General features: G+C 39.1%; 1 protein-coding gene across 3 annotated transcripts in view; it reads left to right on the top strand.

Moving 5' to 3' along the window:
* The first annotated feature begins 1,738 nt into the window (after window positions 1-1,738).
* Window positions 1,739-14,182, top strand: part of CSGALNACT1 (chondroitin sulfate N-acetylgalactosaminyltransferase 1) — a 41,672-nt gene continuing 29,228 nt past the window's right edge. Inside the window, exons 1-2 of one of the 3 annotated variants that reach the window (XM_027677005.1) lie at window positions 1,739-1,858; window positions 2,264-2,404. The gene's annotated coding sequence lies outside the window, so the exon portion shown is untranslated. Of the gene's footprint in view, window positions 1,859-2,199; window positions 2,405-14,182 lie in introns of those variants that run through there. The other 2 variants (XM_027677006.1, XM_027677007.1) reach the window with 2 other exon arrangements.

Below are 14,182 nucleotides of genomic sequence, written 5' to 3'. Positions count from 1 at the left end.
GATCTGGGAAACTGAACCGGATTGTAATTATCTTCCACGCAGCACAGACAGAATTATTAATCACCGTACTCTAATATGACCAAAGCTACGCTCATATGACTTCAGTGACACTGCAGCTGGGGCTTTGGGCACATTGAGCTGTGTGGTGTTGTGAGAGTTTAATCGAGCAGCATACTGCTTGGTGCACAAATAGGACTTTGCATTAAGTTTACAGGTTAAAAACTTAGAAAATGCTGTATTTCACTTCTAAGTTGAAGTTACTTTTTGCAGAAACTTACTCTGACATTTGTGAAAATACTTTTTAGGAGAGAAATTCATTTTCACCTGGAAGGATTTCAAGAGAAACTGTTAAAGAAGTAATTTTTCCATATAGAAGTTTGCTAAGTAGAGAAAGAAAATGAATAGGGAAAATTTAACTCCTGGATATGCTTCCTTTCCTTCTGCTGCCTTCCCACATATTCAAGCTCAATGTCCCTGTGGCAACTCTGAAATATGTATAAACAGAAAAGAAATTCTAAATTAACCAGCTACATATGCTTGTCCCCACTTCTAATTCTACAGTCACGTTGAAAAGTGCATTCCACGGTTTGTGTTTTCCCTTTTTTATTGCTGTCTCTTACAAATCCCATTCTTCCTTGCAAGTTCTTTCTGTGCACATGTCACAGGCATTCATCGCCTTGTCACTTGGAGTGGCACTCATCTCAAAAAATGTTACTGTCTGCAACCTCCTTTTGTGAAAGCCACCGTAGGTCCCTCTGTAGGCAGTGAAGCCCAGAAGACCATTCAGGGGACCAAACACAGGTTGGAGTAGGTTGAACTGTGCTCTGAATGCCTTTGCTTAGGTCTCCATGGCTCGTAAAAGGGATGCGGGGGATGCAGGGTGGTGTCCTCGCCTGCAGAGATCTGTGTGGTAATTTCCTCTATATGGTGATGCATGTGGCTTTATGAATATTTAACCAGGTTGCTCAATGTCCTTACTCCATTCACGGTAGCTGGTTCAGCCCCTAAAGATGTCTTCAGTCATGGAGCCATCATTCCCAGGAGGGACAGTTAACTCATCCGGCGTAGCTGCAGTCTCTGGTGGCTATCCAAGCTCTTTGCACTAAACACAAAGCTAGTCAGCAGCATGTGATTACTGATTTCCTTTAATCAGTGAGCACTGCTTGGGCTACAACATCCCAATGGAATTACATTAGAGGTTCCCTCTGTAAGTACTGTGCCTTTCAAAATTGCTTTCCAACAGCATACTGAATGGTCTAAGCAGGGAAGGGAGTTTTAGCAAGCCATCAGTCATCAATAACATCCTGCTCTTAAGCCGAGGTAATGGTCGCTTCTTTAAACGTGCCTGCATTTTCCCCAAGAGCACGCGAGTCTGATCTTTGAATGCAGGTACGTATCTGTGCTCAACTACCCTCATCATGTGCAGCCACGCCAGTTGAACAGCATGTTTATAGAAACTGTCCTTAAAGAGCGATTGCCTCTTGAAGGAGCATAGCTCATAGAAGAGGAGTGGGACTGTCTCCAGCCAGCCCTGGGAGACGATGCTGAGAGCATATTGAATAGCTGTCTTCAGCAAAAGCTTGCCAGTTTTACAACTCTGTTCACTGTTCCTATTGCACAGTGGGCTCTTTGACGCAACAGAAAGAGCTCCTTTTTTTTCTTTTTTTTTTTCTTCCTTTTTTTTTTTTTTGCTTCCTCTTAAATCCGCCTGGCCAATTTAAAGCTTGTGGATATTTCTTCCCCCTCGGGGACAGCTTATGTGAGGATTTTCTTTTTTAACAGTTCATTCCGTTAAACCATTTTTTTTCTTGTTTGCTGTTAGAAAATGTTGGAGCTGAACACAAGGCTTTCATTGCAGGTCAGTGATTGAACTCTTGACTAAAGCATTTAACATTTGAGTGTCGCTTTAGCAAGCACTGTAGTTTGGGAGGAAAAAAGCAAGTTAACAAGGTTGTATTCTGTGAGCCCATGTGTGAATACTACTGGAATAGGAATTTTTTCAGGTCTTCAGTGACGGAGTCCTGTGCAGATGAATTTATACTCTTTCTTTTGTAGACAAATATACCAAATTAATATTTTAGTGAGAATTGAGGTGATGTCACAGTTATATCTATTTATTTAATTCATGAATGCCTCAACTCCCTCCAAATGCAATAAACCTTACTGTGAATTTCAAATCTAAAGTTTTTGCCTTTTTATTTTGCAAGGATTTTCTTTTCGACTTTTAATTTTTTTTTTCACTTATTTCTGCACACTTTACTAGGAAGCATGTTATTCTTGGGCACATGATGTCTGCAGGAAAGATAGTTATTTGCTATTTTGTCTTACTTCTTAGACTGCTATCAAGGGAACTAAGAAAGGATGTAGGCATATTGTTAATGTCTCTCTTCAAGCTGTATTTGAGGTAAGGCAATTTTCTATCCTTATCTCTGAAATTAGAACGTGAAATAGATGCAGTATTTCTTTCCTTTATAGTTACTAAGATTATCCTGTTCCTATTTGTTTATCTTATTGATAAAATGTGTACATACTTGTCAAAAAGCTGTTCCTTGTCTATGTGATACTTAAAATCCTGTATTTTTATTTCAACAGCATCTACTACATATCTTCATGTTTCATTTTTGTAATTGCTTTGATTTTCTCCTCTATCACATTAAGTACGTGAGTGAGTGTATTTCTTGCCCTGTCTAGGCAGTTCTTATGCAAACTTTGTAAAACTGAGTTTCAAATTGTTTCCAGTGTGAATCACTTTCTTTGTAAGACAATGGCTTTTATGGTAATGTTTAACTTGAGTAACATTGTTTTCAAACATATACAATGCATTTTGGTGTATTCTTTTTTAACAGCAGTCCAAATAAAATAGACATAATTATTCATATCTGACTGTTTACTTCCTTCTCCACTTACTGTTGCCTGTTGCGGGAAGTATATAGCTTTGGAGGATTGAATCATTATTTATGAGTATCAGTATAGCTGAAAGGTGTCACTGCAACATTAGCCAATGCAACTGCATTGAAAATGGAATTTGTATGGGATACCACTGCTGGTGAGTTCTGATTAGAACCTGGGGAATTAGAAAATACTGTTTCTTGTTCATATTTATTTTTAATCAATTTAAGAGCTTGCCATTCAAGGGAGGTTAATTTTTCTTTTACCGTTTTCTGCAGCAAAGTTACAGTTTTTATAATTCAAGATTTTTGCATATACTTTTTATAATTTTATCATTATTTAAATCAATCCATCTGAATCTTTGTAGCATCTCTTACAAGGGAAGGTGTGTTTTAAGGCAGACATGATGTTTTTTGTATTATAAATCCATACCCTGTCACAGTGCAAATACACAGCTTATGTCTGCAACCTGTTTTCTACTGTAAAAAAACTCAAACTTATTCCCTACTGCTGAAGTTATCTCAAGTTGAATATGCCTTAAAAACCTTAAAATTATGTGGTATAATAAAGTAAGGCAGTCTTTATATAGCATGTTCTCTGAATCTTTTTCTCAAAAAATTAGATACATACCATCTCTGATCCAGCATCACTGCTAGAGGGTGTATTGGGCTCTATTCCTTCCCTTCTGATCTCTAGTTTGTGAGGCAGTCAGTCCTGCTATTCAAAAAGAATCTTATGAGAATCACACCATGGTGTGTTGACATTTCTACAGACATTACTAGGAAACATGAATGGGTAAGGAGGATAAGTGATATGGGTGCCCTGGTGTGTTCTTTGTGATCTTTGGAGTTGAAGCAATATCTTGCTGGATTCCATCCTTCTTGCTTCCAAATGGTTACTGGAAGGTATTTGTTTCTCCTAATGTTTGTGGTGTCAGATTTCTACCTAGTCAACGTAGTAGAGCTCATGGCTTGCTGTATTTCTCCCTGCATGCCCTGAACAGTGTCAGGTTAACTGGGTGCTTGTTCTGTTACACTAGTGACCTGGTCTGTTGCCATGGCCTTAGTAAGGAAAGGTTAGTTAGTCTAAATTGTGCACAAGTCAAGATAGGTTAAGAGGAAATGCACTAAGAACTTTTATTTGTAACGATTAAAATCAGCAACGCACTTAGCAACACTTTTGCAAGATACAGACAAAAAATATAAGGCAAAAATGCTTCATCTATTTATATCTAGCTTACATTAGAAAAGTTTTTACCCCATCCTACCAAAACGATCCTCTTCTGAAAAGATTTTCTTGTTTGCATGTAGCATACCTTTCAGGTCACATCTCTAAGAAAAAGTCTGTTCACGAGCCTCCTCTAATGAAAGAAAGCTTAATCACACCGTGTCTTTGGGACCATACCTCAGATCACTTTCTGATTCTTGAGAAAACTCTCAGTTTTCACTCAGTTGCATCTATGAAAGTTTTCAGACAGTGCAGTGTTAGTCTTTCATCCCCAAACCTTTTCATTTGTGTCTATCCAGATAAGATGCCATCATTGTTCTTAATTATTTCATTGTTAGAGACCAACAGATATATTTATTCGTGTACGTGTAACCTTCTTAGGCTTAACTGGTTAGTCAAAAAGAGAGTAAATCTCTTTACCTCCCTTTGGACTTACTTTTTTTGAAGGGAGACCTAGTTTTCAGAAAAAATGTCTTCATGGTGAGCTGTATTCTCTACCAATGACTATACTAACATATTCAATCTTGTGCAGAGCTCTGACTGGCTTTCTCCTGACACTGAGACAGTAAATTGGTTGTCAGAAGAAAGCAGTGTGTTACTGTTTAAGGATGGGCCCATTGAAGTCAGTGACAAGACTTGGGAAACATAAACTGAACAGTTTAAAGATCAAGGGCTAGAAAGAAATGGATCTCTAGCACATTTGAGAAACTGCTTTTCCTTTAACTCTTCAAGGTACAAATATTTCACCCAGATTATCTCCCCATGTGTTCAGTTTAGACTGACTGCAGCATCTGTGAGGGCTTCTCAGCACTGTTACAAGATTACTAATAAGGAGTCACGTCTGAAGTCATGTCTTTGTCTGAAGAGAGGATTTTGGCAGAATGCCATGCTGTTGAAGGGATTGAGCGAACCCCAGAAGTTTTGCTTATCTGTGCAATTGAATGGGACCCTTTCATTGTGATTTGATTGCACTTATGCTTGAGAATAAAGATTTGGATAAAAACACCACACTGAGTGTCTCCCACAGCCTCTACAGAGCTTGACCAGCTCAATGAGAGTTGTCAGCATCTGCTTTGGGAAATGCCATGAACATTTTAATCAAGCTGAAAGAATTTTATTCCTGGTGTCCTACCTCAGCTGCAGCAAAACATTGAAAGTTAGGGCCTTAATAGCAGGTTTCCGTGTGTTTCTGTTCATTAACTACTCATTTAGTAGTCTCACCATCTGCATAGTGAAGACTTTCTTCCTAATATCTAATCTAAATCTACCCTCTCTCAGTTTAAAGCCATTCCCATTCCCCCTTGACCAATTCCTAAATACCCTTATAAAATGTCCCTATCCAGCATTCTTGTAGGCCCCCTTCAGGCACTGGAAAGCTGCTATAAGGTCTCCCGGGAGCCTTCTCTTGTGCAGGCTGAATAATTCCAACTCTCTTGGCCTGTCTTCATAGGAGAGGTGCTCCAGCCCTCTGATCATCTTCATGGCCCTCCTCTGGACACGCTCTAGCAGCCCTGTGTGCTTCTTATGTTGGGGGACCCAGAGGTGGATGCAGTACTCTGCAGTTGCAGAGCTCTGCAGGACTCAGCAGTACAGCTGAGCATAGTATTCAGTCTGCCCTAAACGCTATGAAGTTGCAGTTCTGCTGTCCCATTGAAGCCATACAGCTTTTCTGCTCATTTAATTGGTGGCCTGCTACCAGCTCAAGAGAGGGCACTTGCAGAGGTGATATGAGTGTAGTAGGCACAAATAGATTGCATAAAGTAATGCAAATATTCAAGTATGTTCATTTTGGTTAGTGACGTCTGTGAGCTAGATTTGGGGAGGAACAACTGGGAAAACTTGGCAAGAAGTTTTCATCTTCAATAGCAAATAAAAGAAGTGGTAGCTTTCATTTCCAAGTCTGTGCCTGTGACAAAGTGAGTTACCCCTCCGGTATGTGAATCACCATTGTCTTCATGTTGCATGGCCTGGATAACAGAGAAATGTAAGTAAATCACTTGGACGTGGACATCATCCTCCTATTTGGAAAGAAAAGATTAACAGAACAGTGATAGAAACTCTACTGAAGTGAAATCCCTGGAATTTTTTTTCCTTTTTCCTCTCTACTGTGTGTCTAAAAGTGGTCTTGCAATTTACTGGCAAGCAGACATGGAACAATATGCACTCCAGCAGCCTTGGAACACTTTGCAGATACCCTGGGAGTTGTTTCTATGGGAGGTGGTTGAGGCAGCAAGAGGTTACTGGCTTGCTATTTCTGAAAAAATCCTCTTTTTTAATAGCTAAAGCTATAAATAGTTGACAGTTCTTAAATTGAATAACTCTCTCTTCCTTTCCAGGATGAGAAACTGGATCAAGATTTTCAAAGCCAAACGCCTGCAGTCAGATATCTCTATTAATCATCTACTTATAATGTTGCTCAGGTTTTGAGGCAATTCTTTTATTGTTCCAGTTTGTGTAGGGTGAAAAGACTCACACAGAGTTTGCCAGTGGGCCAGTGGCAGAACCAGAAGCAGAACCTAAGTTTCCTGCATTTCATTGCAGAGCTATGACTACTAGATTATATTTGATTGTATAGCCATATTTAGAAATTAGAATCACTTAGTTTTCAAAACAGTTGAACCATCTGTAAGTCCACCTCATTTGGACATGGTTTATTAAGTGACCATTGCTTTTGAAAGTTGAGTTGATAAAGAATTAGAGGCCAAAATTTTCAAACCACAGAAGTGAGTGAATATCCAAAGGGCTTCCAGGCACATGCACTAAAGCAGATGGCTTCAGAGAGTTTCACGTTACTCAGACCAGCACTGATGGTCACTGGTTTGTATTACACTCACAACTTTTGCTGGGATGTGAATGGCGAAAAGTAAAGAGATGTTATGTCACCTGTGCTGCCATTTCTTCTGCCAAGGTGGTGCTTCAATTACATCTGGGGGGGCTTACAAGGCAGAACATTTCAGTCTTAAAAGTGGGATTTTAGCCCTTATATAATTTCAAGTGGGGTTTTTTTTCAGCATTTTCCCCTGTGAATTGACTTCAGAGAAGATAGCTATGAAAGTGCTGGTCATGGTGATCGTAACAGAATTAGGTAGAGCTGCTTGTGCCAGGGATCAATGGTAATCACTCAGCGAACAAAGTGGCTTCCAGTCATGAAGGGTGCACTGTGTGCATTTTATTTTTTATCTTTTGTAACCAGTCATCCAACCTCTGATAGGACTGTCAGATTTCAATTTGTATGTGTATTAAACTAGAGTATGTCTATATTTGGGTTCTTTGTGTTCATGTATCCTACAACTGATCTTTTCATTAACATTTTGGATGACCACATAGATACCGACTTCCTTACAGAGGGAAGCTTTAAAAGTTGTATTGATTTCGAAAGGAGGAGCTTCACATCAAATAGTCTTTCCTATATGTACTTTAATGTGGAGCCACTATTTTAGAAAACCGTTCCTGTTCAGTTCGAATAGTCTGAAAATAGAAGTAACAGTTTTGAAACACCCTTTTTAAAGGAAACTTTGTATTATTTTATTTGTGAGAAGATGAAGTCTCTTGAATTCAAGGAAGAGATTTTAAGTCAACTTTGGGAAAGTTTGTAAAAAGCTATTAACAAAATATGCAGAAGTGTGTTATGTGAATCAGGCTACCTGCACTGTTTTTATCTCATCAGACTGCTATTAAGTAGAAAAATTATCTGAGGGGAATATTTAACACATCAGAATATTGCCTCAAATCCTAGCAAATTGAAACAGAGATATTTTAGATTAATGAACTTATTATGAAAGTGATGGTTACTAGCTTAGAAACTGATGTAGAGATTTGTTTGAGCTACAGGGATAGAAAATGGCCTAAAGAACATGTCACTTATCTTCCAATTTGCAGGATAATGTAAGGTGATCCTATGAGATAGAAGTCAGTAGTGAAGTTTTCTCATGTTTAATTGAACCACATATGTAAATTTATAATGAATCAATAAGCTATTCTAAAAATATCCCAGCTTTCTCTGAAAATTGTTCAGGAAATGAAAAGCCCTTATGTAATGTTAAAGGAATGAAAGGAAAATTTTTTAGTATTAGAGAAACAAAAATAAAGCTTCGCTCTAAAATCCTTAGGAACTAACTACGCTAAGAAACTAGATCATTGCAAATGTAAAATACCTGCAAAACTGTGTTTTGAGAGCATATCTCAGAACCTCTTAAAAGTATTATAATGAATTGGTAGTCCTAGTTTTTAGATAGGGGCAAAAAGAGTTTAGAAGTCCACATGCATGTATGGTTGCATTTGTCCGATGTGGTTTAGACTTCATTTTTCAACCTTGGTACTGGATCTGCCTTTTGCTATGACAGCCAGGTAGAAGAAGCTGAAGAAGGTTGCTGTAACATGCCTTTTTTGTCCGCAGTTCCAGGGAGGGGTACATGTGACAGGAGGGACAGAGCTACATGGGATTCCTGAATGTGCCTTATACTCCAGCTGCAGGGAGTATGTGGGAAGCAGAGCATTTCTATTTCACCAAAAGCACCTCTTATTCTGGGGTGTTAGTTATTACTGGTTAGTACAGGTGGGCAAGTGAGCCATGTCCAAGGAAAATGTAAGATTTTTTTAGAGATTTTATGGAGGTAAGTTACAGAATTTTTCCAGTAAGTTCAGGGATGTAATTTTCTTACCTTCTTTGCAGTTTATCTGCTTGGGTTGGTGAAAACAGGCTTATCTGGTGGCAAAGCTTTTTGTTTTTTTTCTAAGGTACTTGTCCATTTCTTACATTCTGATTAGAATCTTTTTGGCTATGAACTACTAAAAAGGTCATAGCTTCAGAGTCCAAGTGAAGAACTTTGTCTAGCAACTGCTTAGTAATCTTGTAAACATATTAAACCTCAATAGCAAAGAGACACAAAGGGGTAGATTAGAGTTATGAATTAGGATTTAAAAAATTCTCAGTTTCATCTCTTTCCTAGGATGACAGGCTGTAAAGTACATTTGAAAAGGCTTTGCAACTGTCTTGGAACCCTCTGGCATTTTACTGAAGTAATCAGTTTGCTACTCCCTCTGGCATTTCTCTGAACTAATCTTTATTTGTTTTCTAATATCTATTCCTGATACCAAGGATTTTTCACTTGTTTAATATCAGACTGATTTCACTTTCAGGCAACTCCAGCATGCTGTTCATGTGGGTCACACATTCCTCCTCCTCCTCCTCTATATTGGTCTAGGATTTCCAATTATTTCCATATTCACTGAGCTCAGTCACTATACAGCCAACTGAAACAGGCAGGCTGCTCAATGTCTTTTTCACTCCCGGAGTAATTTAATCAGGGAGTGACTGGATTATTTTTTCAGAGAGACAAGCTGTGTGTGCCAGGTGATCTGCAGCGGAGAACAGCATCATTATTATAAGGCTTAGATGTTTTATGCCATTTTGTGCTTCTGCAACTTGTAGTGCAGCTAACAGTACTGTCTTGATGTATTTTTTAATATGCATGATTCAAATGTAATCAGTCAGAGGAGGTAGAAAAGAGGATGGATGAGTCATGGGACTGTATTTATGTTGTATGAGATTGAGTTTCAAAGCTGTTGGGTCCTCTGAGGTCCTTAATCACTGCCATGTTTGTTTTACAGCAGTGCTGGTACTCACAGAGCAGATTAAGTCTATTTCTATAGTTTTCCTTTGGAGTTCCGTCCTAGAGTTAAAAAATCTTTAATAGGTGTTTGATATTGGTACATATCCTTATATACATTATATATACATTAGCATAAATATTTCAACTTTTGTAAAACATCAAGGGAGAGAATTGGCTGTGAGGGGAAAGTCATCAAGGAGTCCTGACATCCATTATAATCTTCATCTGGGCTTATTAGTGTGCTCAGACAACCAGAGAGAATAGGTGAGCCTTTGCTTTTACAGGGAACCTTAGGTCCATGAGAATTTCCTTCTGCTGCGGAGAGCTAGCTGGATGTCCCTTGCTATCAAAAGGAGTCCAAGGGAAGGATAAGCTCTTTTCCAGAGTCACCAAGGAAAGAGAAAAAGAGAAAAGGTGTGGGTGAGGCAGATCACAGAGACCTGATGTGATAAATAGATATCTGGGCTGTGCCAATTTCTTGTTGCTGAGGACTATTATTTAGGTGAACATCAGCCTGAGGTGACAACTACATTTTTCTTTGGAGTCCCTGGGTCGGATTACAAGCTTGTGGACATGATTTCATGCTGGCAGAGTGGCACTCAGTGACGTGAGCATTGCTATTGTGAGCACCATTGCAAAACTCTTCTGAGGTCCCCTTCCGACCTGCTATTTTATGATTGCTCAGCAAGACTTTTCTGCTGCTTATTATAGGAGTTTTGCTTTCACTTTTATTTTGTCTTTCAAAAAAACAAAAATGAAAATAAAAATCTGTGGATTCAAATAATGAGAGTCAAAACTGTGTCCACAGTTCCTCTCAGCTGAGTATGCACCACCATTACAGTGATTTGTAATAAGACCATCTGACTCTTGAATAAATCTGTCTAACTGATACTTTAATCTTTACAGTGGCATGTTAAAAGCTTTCATGTTGGTCTGCACCTCTTTAGTTTCTTGTTTCCTCACTGGAACTGTCATGGGCATCTCCAGTCTTGGCACTTTTTTTCCCCTTCATATTTGAAGTAAATAGGCTTTTTCCAATTAATATCTATGATAATGTACCCAGTGGGGAGGGAAAAAAGCCCCACCTTCTAGAAGATTCTGGTATTTCACACTGAGATTTTTTTGAGAAGTAGTATTCAGTATATTAATAATGATGCTAACTCTTACACTGCTAGGGTTGAATCTGGATTTTCAAGTTCCAGGTGCCTTTAAGTTCATTGTCTAGTTAAGTTTCCTTGACTGGGTTTCTATGACAGTCAGTGAAGAGAAGAAGCCACAGCAAGTGATTTCATTTTAAGTATATACCCACTGCTGTTTTCTTTCACCATCTTATCTAAACGGATAATACAGTCTTTGCATAATATATGCATAATATTGTCTTTGCTACAGCTGGAAATATCAAGAAGCAGACATGAAAATGACTTACACAGGATCATATTACCTTCAGGAAGGAGACTTTGCTTGCATGTGCTACTGTTCAGTCCTATATCATAATGATATGTATATCTGTCATCTGGGAGTTGATCAGGACTATCTTCCTGACTAGTTTACAGACGCTTTTGCCCTGGGAAAGACATTGAAACCTGCATATGGTGACCCTGAAAGTACAGTAGTGTTTTTGAAAGGTTCTGATGTGCTTCATGTCAGTGTACTGAGAGAGCATTTGCTTTTCCTTAGTTTCTTTTTTTTTTTTTTTTACTTTCATGGCATTTTTTTCAAGAGAGAGTGTATGTGTGCGGGGCTGTAGTGTAATCTTTGTCTGCTGAATGACACAACTTTTGAGTCATTGCTCCTAAGTTTATGGTACAAACTTTCTACTAAACTTTTGGTCTTTCTCATTGAACTGATGTGTATAGTCAGTAGTAGCTCAAGGAAAGCATTTCACAATCTTTTAGGACTGAAGCAACAAAACATTGAAGTGTGTTTTTGATATGGAGTGAGAAAATCAGGCAAGAACTATTCAAACTGGGCTCCAATATCACCATTGTGATATATTGCCGCTATTGTCAATACTGCATTTTGTGTTCTCATCTATTGAATAATCCTATTTAATGTTCAGAAATGTCAGTTTACACTGAAATCCAGTTTTCTGGTAGGTCCTAGTGATTGAAGTCTGACTCCTGCTGAGACAGGACAGAACAGTTGTGTGCTGGGATGTTTCTGTCTCTTTTTGTTGCTTCATACTTTGTGTCGTAATAACTGTCTCCAGGACACAGTGTCTCATGCTGAACATGTGCATTGGTCCAGGTTTTTACCAAGTGGATAGCCTCCCTCTTAGGTTGGCCTAAATCATGATGTACTAACCACAATAATTTTCATCTTTCCTGAGGAATTTCACCATGTGCAGTCCAGACAGCCTTTACTTCATGTCTCTCTCCAGAGTTCATTTCACATCTCCTATTTTTCCCCTCTGTCTTGATGTTTGATTAAGAGTTTACATAACTGTACTGTGATGATAATTGCATTATCCCTGAGTAATCCAAGACATGCAGACTGACATTTGATTTTCAGTGGAATAGTAACTGGGGAAGAGGTCTGCTTTGTCTTCACAAATATTATATTCAGATCAAACATATATTGTCATATGTTACCATTGTATTTGGGCAAGGATAGGCTAGAAAGTTCCTGAAAGATGGAAAATAATTCTCTATTCCTATGAAGTGGTGTTGGGGTGCTTGGCAAAGCAGTGCAGGTATGTGGCAGAAAACTTGGACTTCCACACCATGGAAGGAAACATAATGAGGCTGTCAGAAATCCAAGAGGATAACCTATAAGGAACTGGGAAGTTCCTTTCCAGCTCCTGGAGAGAAATCTGTGTTAAAGCTTTTTAGGGATGTTTACTGTTCCCTGATGTCCCAGGAGCTCAGTTAGGAGTCTAGAGTGCTGAGTTGAGGTGTGTTTTGTCAGAGAGCAAGTGCAAATCCATGCCAGAAATTTCCTCAAAAAATGATTCTTCCATATGGCTTGTGGGAGATATCTAGGCTATGTTTTGACCTTATATTTCAGGCTCTGTTGCTGCTCACCATGGCAATGGGAACATAAGTGGGGAAATGCTGTTGGTAAATAAGTACTGATACCTTTGATTCAACTGCATCACTGGACAGGTGACTAAGAGTATCTGAAGTGCAGAGCTGTGGCTCTGGGAAGGGAGCCAGGCAGTCAAAGGTGTATGGAGAGACAGAAAGCCAGATAGCAACACCTGTGTAAGATCAGAGAGAAGGGCTAAGCTTTATAAGATGAAGATATGTGGGGATGTGTCTTTTCTGACACTTGTGTGTTTTTTTTCCTCCCCTGGCTTATTAAGTTCCAATGAACAAATAAAATGTGTTCTCTTTCAGATGTAGCTCAGCTGAGTCACTCCATTTCATAACAGTCAGAAGTGCCCAGAAAGTTTGTTGTAGCTGGATTCAGGCCCATTGAGACTTGCTCAGATAAATATACTTGGTGGAAAGAGGAGTGTTTAGAGCTTCCTAACCCAGCCTGTCTTTGCAAAGAACAAAAGCTGAGAGTCCCTTGCTGGTAGAGGCTACACAGGGAAAATAAGAGAGTAACTTGAGTAAGGCACCCCATCCAGTCATCACTCCTTCATGAGAAGATGTTCTCTGCAGATATGTACATCTTTAACATGTGGGGAGTTTTGTTGTTTGTGTTTTTTTCCCAAACACATTTCAGAATCCAAGCCAGCTGCTACAGCTGCTTCCCTTCAGCAAAACTGCTTCAAACCATGTTGAGGTTTTGTAGCTCTTCATAGCTGTGAACATACTCACAGACAGTTTCCTCACATTGCAAGGTAATTTTAGCAACAGCTGATTCCAAGTGGTTCTACAAATGTCCTCATCTTTTGTCTCCCATTTGTTTACTCCTCAGTTCTTCCTTCCAAGCACATTGTTCCATCCCGTTAGCATAGCAAAGTGAGTTGTGAGTCCCAGCTAGGGTATATCAGTGCTAATGGAGGAGAGTGGAGGAATGCTTGAGGATAGCATAATCTAGAATTTAACCCAGTCCTTTCTGTTTCCTAGAATGAAGGTTTCAGGTTAGAGCATGTGTTTTCAGAAGCGTATTGCTTCTTTGTATGCCTATGGTCTGAGCATGGAGCATCAGCAGTCAGAGCCTGCAAACAGCCTCATGCATTAGGAAATCTAGGCTGTGCTGCTTGTTTACTTTGAGTATAAATGTCATCTTGGCAAGTGATCTCCCCTCTTGCATACACAAAGTTTGTAATTTGGTTGCTAAGCTTAAATGGCATAGGCTGGGTAATGAATTTTAAAGTTTGTGGTTTTGTTCTTTAGTGACCCTTGTGCACATGACGTGAAAGCACAAATCAAGTTGGTGTTTTTTGAAGCTCCTTTCAGGTGCTCCATTACAGTGTCGAGCTAATCAGAGTGATTTGACATTTTGATATTGCATTGTAACAGTTCGTTAGGATACATGCCCGGAATAAAACAAGTGCACAG

Source organism: Neopelma chrysocephalum, unplaced genomic scaffold (genome assembly GCF_003984885.1).
Source record: "Neopelma chrysocephalum unplaced genomic scaffold, ASM398488v2 Primary Assembly neopelma1_42b, whole genome shotgun sequence".
Lineage (NCBI taxonomy): Eukaryota > Metazoa > Chordata > Aves > Passeriformes > Pipridae > Neopelma > Neopelma chrysocephalum.
This window is presented reverse-complemented; position numbering and strand designations above follow the sequence as displayed.